The sequence below is a fragment of the Gouania willdenowi genome, chromosome 7 (assembly GCF_900634775.1).
Source record: "Gouania willdenowi chromosome 7, fGouWil2.1, whole genome shotgun sequence".
NCBI classification, from domain to species: Eukaryota; Metazoa; Chordata; class Actinopteri; order Blenniiformes; family Gobiesocidae; genus Gouania; species Gouania willdenowi.
The window spans coordinates 40,245,770-40,255,769 of NC_041050.1; the positions used below are offsets into that span (position 1 = coordinate 40,245,770).

General features: G+C 37.0%; 1 pseudogene; it reads right to left on the reverse strand.

Moving 5' to 3' along the window:
- Positions 1-4,164: 4,164 nt before the first annotated feature.
- Positions 4,165-9,609, reverse strand: LOC114467546 (ADP-ribosylation factor-like protein 8A; annotated as a pseudogene).
- Positions 9,610-10,000: the final 391 nt, after the last annotated feature.

A 10,000-nucleotide genomic window follows, 5' to 3' on the forward strand; every position in this document is an offset into this window, starting at 1 on the left:
ATGCACATACTTAAACAGGCTAAGAAAGCAGTAAGGTACAAAAAATGACAAAAAACTAAAATCAGCCAATCAAAGTAAGGCTATAGCAAGGCTATTTTTTTTTGAAATTAAAAAAAAAAAATTGAGTTAGGACCATCATTAGACCCTAAAACTACTGCAAATACAATGCACATACTTAAACAAGCTAAGAAAGCAGTAAGGTACAAAAAATTACAAAAAACTAAAATCAGCCAAAATCAAAAGTAAGGCTATAACAAGGCATATTTTTTCAAAAATTTCAAAAAAAAAAAATTGAGTTAGGACCATCATTAGACCCTAAAAACTACTGCAAATATAATGCACATACTTAAACAGGGCAAAGAACGCAGTAAGGCACAAAAAATTACAAAAAACTAAAGTCGGCCAAATTCAAAAGTAAGGCATATTTTTTCAAAAAGTTCATAAAAAAAAAAAAAAAATTGAGTTAGGACCATCATTAGACCCTAAACACTACTGCAACTACTGCAAATATTTTTTTTTTTTTTTAAGGATTTTTTTGGCTCTAGTGGTCTTTATATGACAGTTGCTTGACACTAAGGGGGTAAGAGAGAGCAGGGAATGACACGCAGGAAAGGCTCCCAGGCCGGGAATTGAACCTGGACCCGCTGCAGGTGAGGAACTCCGTATATGGGGCGGGCGCTCAACCCACTGAGCAACACACCACCCCACACTACTGCAAATATAATGCACATACTTAAGCAGATATAAGATATATATAAAAAAAATTGAATTAAGATCATCATTAAACCCTAAAAACTACAGGAAATGTAATGTACATACTTTAACATGGCTAAAAATACAATAAGACACAAAAATTGACAAAAATTTAAAAATCACCCAAAATCGGAGTGAAGGCTATAGTAAGGCATATTTTGCAAAAATAAAAAAAATAAAAATAAAAATTGAATTAAGACCATCATTAACCCTAAAAACTCTCTGGAAATATAATGCACATACTTATATTCAACAAGGTACAAAAAATGCCAAAAATTTAAAAATCACTCAAAAATGAGAAAAGGCTATCGTAAGGTCAAATATTTGAAAAAATTAAAAATTGATTTAAGACCATAATTACCCTAAAACTACCGGAAATATAATGCACATCCTTAAACAGGCTAAAATTTCAATAAGGCACAAAAATGACAAATCTCCCAAAATCGGAGGTAAGGCATTAGCAATGCATATTTTGCAAATATTAAAAAAAAATTAAAATTGAATTAAGACCATCATTAGACCCTAAAAACTACTGGAAATATAATTCATATACATAAATGGGCTAAAAATTCTGTAAGGCACAAAAAAATTGCAAATCTCCCAAAATCGGAAATAAGGCTACAGCAAGGCATATTTTGCAAAATATTAAAAAAAAATTGAAATTGAGTTAAGACCATCATTAGACCCTAAAAACTACGAGAAATATAATGCACATAACATAAAATGGGCTAAAAATCAATAAGGTACAAAAAATGAAAAAAATTTAGAAATCACTCAAAAAGAAGAAATGGTCAAAATAAGGTCAAAATATTGAAAAATTAAAAATTGATTTAAGTCCATCATAGACCCTAAAAACTACTGGAAATATGATGCACATACCTAAATTGGGCTAAAATTTCAGTATGGCGCAAAAAATGACAAATCGCCCAAAATCAGAAATAAGGAAATAGCAAGGCATATTTTCCAAAATATTAAAAAAAAATTAAAATTGAGGTACGACCATCATTAGACCCTAAAAATTTCTGGAAATATAATGCACATACTTAAAATGGGCTAAAATTCAGTAATGCACAAAAAATGACAAAAAATTTCAAAATCACCCAAATTCGAAGGTAATGCTATAGTAAGGCATATTTTCAAAAATTAATAAAAAAAATTGAATTAAGACCATCATTAGTCCCTAAAAACTAATGGAAATATAATGCATATACTTAAATGGTCTAAAAATTCAGTAAGGCACAAAAAATGACAATTTTCCCAAAATCGGAAGAATGGCTATAGCAAGGCATATTTCGCTAAATATTAAAAAAAAAAACAAAATTGAATTAAGACCATCATCAGACCGTAATATTACTGTAAAAATAATGCACACACTTTATTTGACCTAAGAATGCAGTAAGCCACAAAAAATGACAAAAATTAGAAAACTTCAGTAAGGTAAATTTTTTGAAAAATTAAAAAGAAATTAAAATTCAGATAAAACCATCATTAGACACTAAATACTACTGCAAATATGATGTCCATACTTGAACATGGCTAAGGATACAATAAGGCACAAAAAATGACAAAATTGAAATATCACCCAAGTCGGAGTGAAGGCTATAGTAAGGCACATTTTTGAAAAATTTCAAAAAAAAAATAAAAATTGAGATGAAGCCTTCATTAAACCCTAAAAACTACTGGAAATATAATATACATGCATAAAATGGCTAACATTGCAGTAAAACACAGAAACGGACAAAAAAAAAATTGCGAAAAATCTGAAGTAAATTTTTATTAAGATTAAAAAGATTAAAGATTAAATCGGGGCTTTCGCCTTTAATTGGCCATGTAATGTTGTTACATACATGGAATTTGTCCTCTGCATTAAATCATCCCTGAGGAGCAGTGGGCACCTGGGGAGCATTAAAGCATATTTTTTCAAAAATTTTGAACACATTTTAGTTAAGACCATCATTACACCCTAAAAACTACTGCAATATAATGTACATACTTAAAATAGGCTAAAAATTCAGTAAGGCACAAAAATGACAAAAATTTAAAATCACCCAAAATCGGAGGTAATGCTTTTAGGGTCTAATGATGGTCTTTACTCATTTTTTTTTTTTTTTTTTAATTTTTAAAAATATGCCTTGCTATACCTTACCTCCGAGTTTGGGTGATTTTTCATTTTATTGTCATACTTTGTGACATACTGCATTTTTAAACCCATTTTAAGTATGTACATTATATTTGCAGTAGTTTTTAGGGTCTAATGATGGTCTTAACTCATTTTTTAAACCCTAAATACTACTGCAATATAATGTACAAGCTTAACAGAGCTAAGAATACAGTAAGGCACAAAAAATGACAAAATTGAAAAATCACTCATAATCGGAGATAAGGCTGTAGTAAGGTATATTTTTCAAAATATTTGAAAATATGAAAAATTGAGTTTAGAAAATAATTAGACACTAAAAACTACTGGAATTATAATGTACATACTTATAATGGGCTAAGAATGCAGTATAGCACAAAAACGGACAAAAATAAAAAATCATCGAAAATAGGAGGTACATTTTTATTATGGCATATTTTTCAAAAATTCTGAACAAATTTTAGTTAAGACCATCATTACAGCCTAAAAACCACTGCAAATATAATGCACATACTTTGTTTGAGCTCAGTATGCAGTAAGGCACAAAAAATGACAACAAAAATGAAAACACCCAAAATTTGAGGTAAAGCTATCGTAAGGCACATTTTTCAAAATAGTTAAAATTTAGTTAAGACCATAATTAGACCCTGTGATTTTTAAATCTTTTAATTTTTAGTCCCTTGCTGCATTTTTAGCCCATTTTAAATATGTGCATTCTATTTGCAGTAGACTTTATGGTCTCAACTCAATTTCTATTTTAAAAATATGCCTTATTATAGCTTTACCTCAGAGAAAAATAGTTTATTTTTTTATGCCTTACTATTGCATTTTTAAATAGTTTTTTTACCTGCTGAAGTAATGCTATCGTAAGGCATGAAAAGGGAAAAAAAATGGGAGTTACCTAAGCTCTTCAGCTCCGCCTACAGATTCAGGCTCCTCCCCTCAGGAAAGTCTCTAAAACAAAGAGGCTCAGCATAGCTTCTTCTACAAAATGTGAGAATGATAAGAACAATCATCGTCCTGTGTGTTCTACCTGTGGAAAGGTGTTACCGATCAGCACGCGCTAAAAGGTTAGCAAAACATTTGGGTTGAAGAATGTAACTGTGACGTCATGAGATACCTGATGTTTTTTTTTTTCTTTCTTTCTTTATTTTTACATGTAAAATAATAAAAATCTTGAATTTAATGCACTTTGTTTGGTTCCACTCTGTATGACTCTTAATGTGAAAGGACTTATCTTATTGTGAAGTTCAGAGGGAGGCTCAGAGACAAGATGTTCCTGCAGAGCTTTATTAGTATCACAGATAACTTCTGTTCACACGGACTCAAAGAGAACGTCTCAGTAAGGTCATTAGGAACACGTGAAGAACACACCCACAGAGCAAAGCTCCACCCCTCACATTAACACCTCCGTCAGCCTGAAGTTCCCAACGTTACTGAAGGAGAACAATTTAAAATGCTACAGACTCATTGGACAGTAGAACCTTCTCTGAAGGATGAAACAGAGCTAGAGAAGAAGCTTCTGGTTTCCATTCTTCTCAACCATCTGATGTTTTTCACTATTTGGTCTGAAACTCTTCTTCTCACTAGGCGTTCTTTCACCTTTGAAGTTCAGTTCTGGTCCTCATATTGAGTTTTTGGAGTCTGGTCTTCTTTAAACTCCTAACCAGTAGAACTGGTTCTGGTTCCATGATTTGGTTCTCCACGGTTCTTCAGGGTTTCAGGAGGTTCCTTTCTAACATTAACTCAGGAAGTAAAACGTGATCTCTGTGGAACCTTCAGACATTCTGGAGCTTCTCTTTGAGTTCCTGTGAGTTCCTCTGTTTAAAGTCTGGACAAGAAGCTTTGATCTTTGGTTCCAGGTCAGGAGCTCTGGGATGTGATCATCACATTAGAATAGATCCATGTTTTTTGAAGACCAGGAACCCTCAGGCTTTCTGAAACAGGACCAGGACCTGCCATCCCATAATACACATACACATCATGAACTTCCTTCATCTTTGTAGTTTCTCTGCAGCAGGAACTACTACAGGAGTGAACCATCACATGATCAAATAATGTAAACAAAGTCCACTTGGACGTTTAATAAACAGCTCTCATTTTCTTCTGTCAAAGGGTCACATGACCCTCCTGGTCCAATCAGCAGAGAGCGACAAAATAAAAGAACGTATAAAAACGAAGAAGAAGAAGAAGGCAATATAAACCCAGTTAACGTACCCACACATTATTAACATGATTCATTAATTATTATCGTACAAAAACAAAAGTGCAATAAAAAGGTCGCGGGCGGAGCCAGGGACACTGAGGGGACGGAGTCTGCCAGGTTAAGCCCCTCCCACTGTCTGCGACGCACCGACACGTGGACGCTTAGATTTCAGATGGTGTCGATGCTTCGCCTGATGGGGGGGGCCCTGAGGAGGGCGTGGTCCTCAGGAAGTTCTCTTAGTCCTGGAGTGTTGGATCAGCCACTGGAGAAGTGATGTCTGTAGAGAGGACAGGAGATCATCAGGTGACCACACACACACACACACACACACACACACACACACACACACACACACCACACACACACACACACACCACACACACACACACACCACACACACACACACACACACACACACACACACACACAACACAGAAAATATAAACATAAATATATCAGTCACACGTAGACAAAGGTGTCTTCACTATGTAGCACCATCTACGTGACGTGTAAACACTTAGATATTAGGTGCGTGTGTGTGTGTGTGCGTGTGCGTGTGTGTGAAACAGTATGTGGCCACATGTGCATTAACACCTGACAGTTTTTATATCTAATTTCTCTCTCTCTGGTGTGAACATAGTGACGTGTCATTACCAGCCTGTGAGACGATTCAAAGCTGAACCAGGATCAGCTTATTTATTTCAATGTGTTATTTATTGCTTCTAATGTGTGTCGATATGATCAGCGTACACTAGAGGGAGAGAGAATGAACGGTCAATATCCTGTTTTTTATTTACTATTAAAAGACAATAATAAATAAACAGGATATTCACCGTATAGAAGAGAGAGATAAATCAGTGTGGGTGACATACTGTTTTCACACTCACTTCATAAAACACACACACACACGCCTAATATTATTTTCTAAGTGTTTACATGTCATGTAGATGGTGCTACATAGTGAAGGTCACATGATCACTATAGCTTCACTCACACCTGTGTCTACACAGAACTACTGACATTTAGTGAAAGTTAGACACGTACACGTGGATAAAATTAGAATGGCTCCACCCCCCTACAGTGTGTGTGTGTTTTACCAATGTTATCCTTCTCTTTGCAGGAGATGGAGTAGCAGCAGATCTCTCTGTCCTGGATGGCTGACAGGTTCCTGAAACACACAAAGTAGTAATAACATTAATAACTACAACTGCAAGCAGTTATGAAAGGTTTTGTGGAGCACATGGAAGTACGTCAGGAAGGATGAAGAGCTGAGGGCGATCAGGAAAGTTTGGAGTTTTGTATGTGTAGATAGAGCTGAAACAACAAGAGGAGTTTGAAAAAGTAGGTTTTTGATGTATAGTGACTTACAAAGAGAAACATGTCATGGGAGTGGCCTATGTCAGAAGATGCGACTCTATTTAGGGAACACGTAGATATAAAGTTTAGGAAGATATGATTTAAAATGTAAAAGTTACAGGCCAATGGCACCAAATTTCATGCAAATCTGATCAACTTTCATATTGCTGATATTTCTCTGTTTATAGCGCCCCCTACTGGCCAATTTGCACCAGATTGTCACAGAGCCTCTGTTTCCCTCTGACACAAGTGAATTGGAGTAGATGTTGATGACTTTTACTTTGACAAAAATATGCAACATTATGTGTTTTTTACTAGCGAGAAAATTTTACCTCGTTAATAATTGCGCATTATTTGACCGAACAAAATACTTTACTCAACTTTTAATCAGGGCAAGTCTGGAGATTGTATGTGCAACGTTGGTGCAGGTCGAGCTTAACACTGAGCAGGAGTTTGAAAAGCAATAACCATATAAACCAGTATAAACAAGAAAAACCATAAAACCAGTATATACAGTACAAAAGGTACTACTCATGCTAACGTGCTACTCATGCTAACGTGCTACTCATGCTAACGTGCTACTCATGCCCTAACCTAACCCTTTTGTGTGTGTGTGGCGCGTGTGCGTCTTTTATTTTTAATAAACTTTTCTTTTGACTGCATGCTGTGAAATGCATGTTGCAGTAAGAAATTATGTAGATTTATGTTTTAAAAAAATTATATACATGTGCTTCAACAGCTGTTTTTAAAAAACTAAATTTGGTTGGTTGAATCTAATGGTCGCGATTTAATGACTGGCAAAACGTGGGTCCCAGGGTGAGACCAGTTGAGAACCCCTGGTATAGTATATAGTAGACAGTGTCAGTGTGACATTTACTACACAGACACACTGTAGAGTTTATTTTAACCTCTCTCTGTGTGTGTGTGTGTGTGTGTGTGTGTGTGTGTGTGTGTGTGTGTGTGTGTGTTGTGTGTGTGTGTGTGTGTGTGTGTGTGTGTGTTGTGTGTGTTGTGTGTGTTCTTACAATCCTCTCTATGAGCTCCTTCTCATCCAGAGCTCCGGGAGGTCCCTCTTATTCCCAGAACAAGAACCTGTAAACACACACAGACAGAACTGGGATCAGGCTCTGGTTCTAATGGTTCTAAGGTAGGGCCCCATAAAATCTGTTTTATTTTTTTCCAAATTTCGTGTTTCCCACATTATTTTTTTTTTTAATATTAATTTTTTTTCCCAGAAAATATTAGTTTTTAATTCCTGTGAGGAAACAAAATAAATACTAATAAATAAAAACTCATAATTAAATAAAAATGTATGTCAAAAATATGATATGATAAAGTATGATACAGTTCATACTTTATATGTCATGTAAAGATGTATGACAGCAGCATTGATGTCACCCAATTCCCCCTCAGGGATCAATGATTTACTGAATCTGATCAGGTTTATTGATGACGTTTTGATCAACTTAATTTAAATGAACCTAATTTAAATGATCCTGATGACATCATTCCACACCGTAAAGATTAAACAAAAATAAATGGACACAAGCATGCATTAATTATTTCACCACTAGGGGTCAGAATATTTACAGTATCGGAAGTGATCAATAATCTATAATGTTTCAGTCTCTACAATCCCTGGTATTGATGATCTCATCCACAACAACTTTATCCACAGATCTTCTGTAGATCTGATCAGATGTTTAAACTCTCTGAGCAGGTGAAGATGATTAATGCTGAGTCATGTTTTCATGGAGCGATGCTGCTCTTGACAAGAAACGGACGGAGTTTGACCGGCACATTAAAGTTAAGCAGGCACTGGTCGGCTCTGATTTCAGGAGTCAGTGATTATTTGTGTAGGTTTTTTGTCAGTTTAGGACGGTGTTTGAAACAGATATTGGGGGGGGGGGGGGGGGGGGGGGGGGGGCACCTAATGAGCACTCCTCGGAAACATTTCCCTAAAAAATGTTCCATGTCTCAGGGTGATGGCATTTCAACTGATTCTCTAGATTTCCGCATTAAACAGGGGATTTTGTTTCATTGCTCGATTGCGCAATTCGGTTAACGTGGAGTTTTAGAGGGTGGTTCCAATGGTTCCAATGGTTCCCACTCACAGGGATTCCCTGAAGCTGTGGTTTGTCCAGCAGGTTGTGCAGTTCATTCTTAGAGGCTTCAATCTTCTCTGGGTCCGCAGCATCAACCATGTACCTGCAGGAGAACATCAGGAGAACATCAGGAGAACATCAGGAGAATCTCTAGAGATCATGAGGAGAACAACTCACACTATGGCACTGACGCCTCGACAGTAACGTTCCCACATGCTCCTGAACCGAGGCTGACCTCCGATGTCCCACAACTGGAACACGAACACACACACACACACACACACACACACACACACACACACACACCACAACACACACTTAGATGCAGCTCACAAAGGATAAGATATCTTGGTGAATTGAAGATGATGATGAGGATGATGATGAGATTTCACCTTAATGGTAACGTTTCCTTTGGTAATCTTCCTCATTTTGAAGCCAACAGGCGGAATCATGTCCTCACTGAACTGTCCTGACTACACACACACACACCACACACAACACACACACACACACACACACACACACACACACACACACACAGTGTTACCTTCATCTTTCTATGTTAATAATATGATTATAAGTTATATATAAAGTATTAATCATTAACGCACGACTGATCAATAACCCACAGTACTGTCACTGGGCTCAGAGGCCTCATCCCTGGTCCCGGTCCGTGACTCACCGCTATGACATTAACGAAGGTGGTCTTCCCGGAGTACTGCAGCCCCACCAGGGTCAGCTCCATCTCCTCCTTCCAGAACAGCGCCTTAAACCAGTCCAGCAGTTTGTTGATGAGGGCGATCATTCTCCGAGGCTAGCCGGGCTAATGCTAATGCTAATGCTAATCACCGACGGGAACTGCGGCGGTGCCGGAGAACGAAACGGCTTCACGGGGACGGTACCAGGGACCGTACAGGGCAGGCAGGGACCAGACAAAGGCGGAGGGTGTCAGTGGTTCTGGTTCGGACCGTCCGTTGCTCTGCTGTTTACTACCGAAGGCTGTTCCTGCCACAGCCTCACACTACAAGCCCCACAATGCACCGCGAGCCGCTTCACAATAAGATAAATAACCTCCAACATTTACACAATAATAGTCTTTTTCACCGCTTTTCCTCTTTATTTTAGTTAGGGACACATTGTACACAAGCACTGGGATTCATTTCAAACCACTTCCTTAAAGTATATCAGATAAAAACACAAATAAAACGTATGATATATACATAGAGGTATCATACTTTTTATTTTCTTGTTTATTAATCCACCAAACATTGGATTTCCATGAGCTAATAATGTGCTTTATTCCCTACGGTCCTCAGCAATAAACCAACAGACACTGAACAATCTACATAAAACACTATTTTAGCGTTTTATTATGAAGGCATCTTTACTTCCTGTTCTAACAGCGTTTGGGTGGAGCTTAGAGGAAGAAGAATCGAGAGAGAA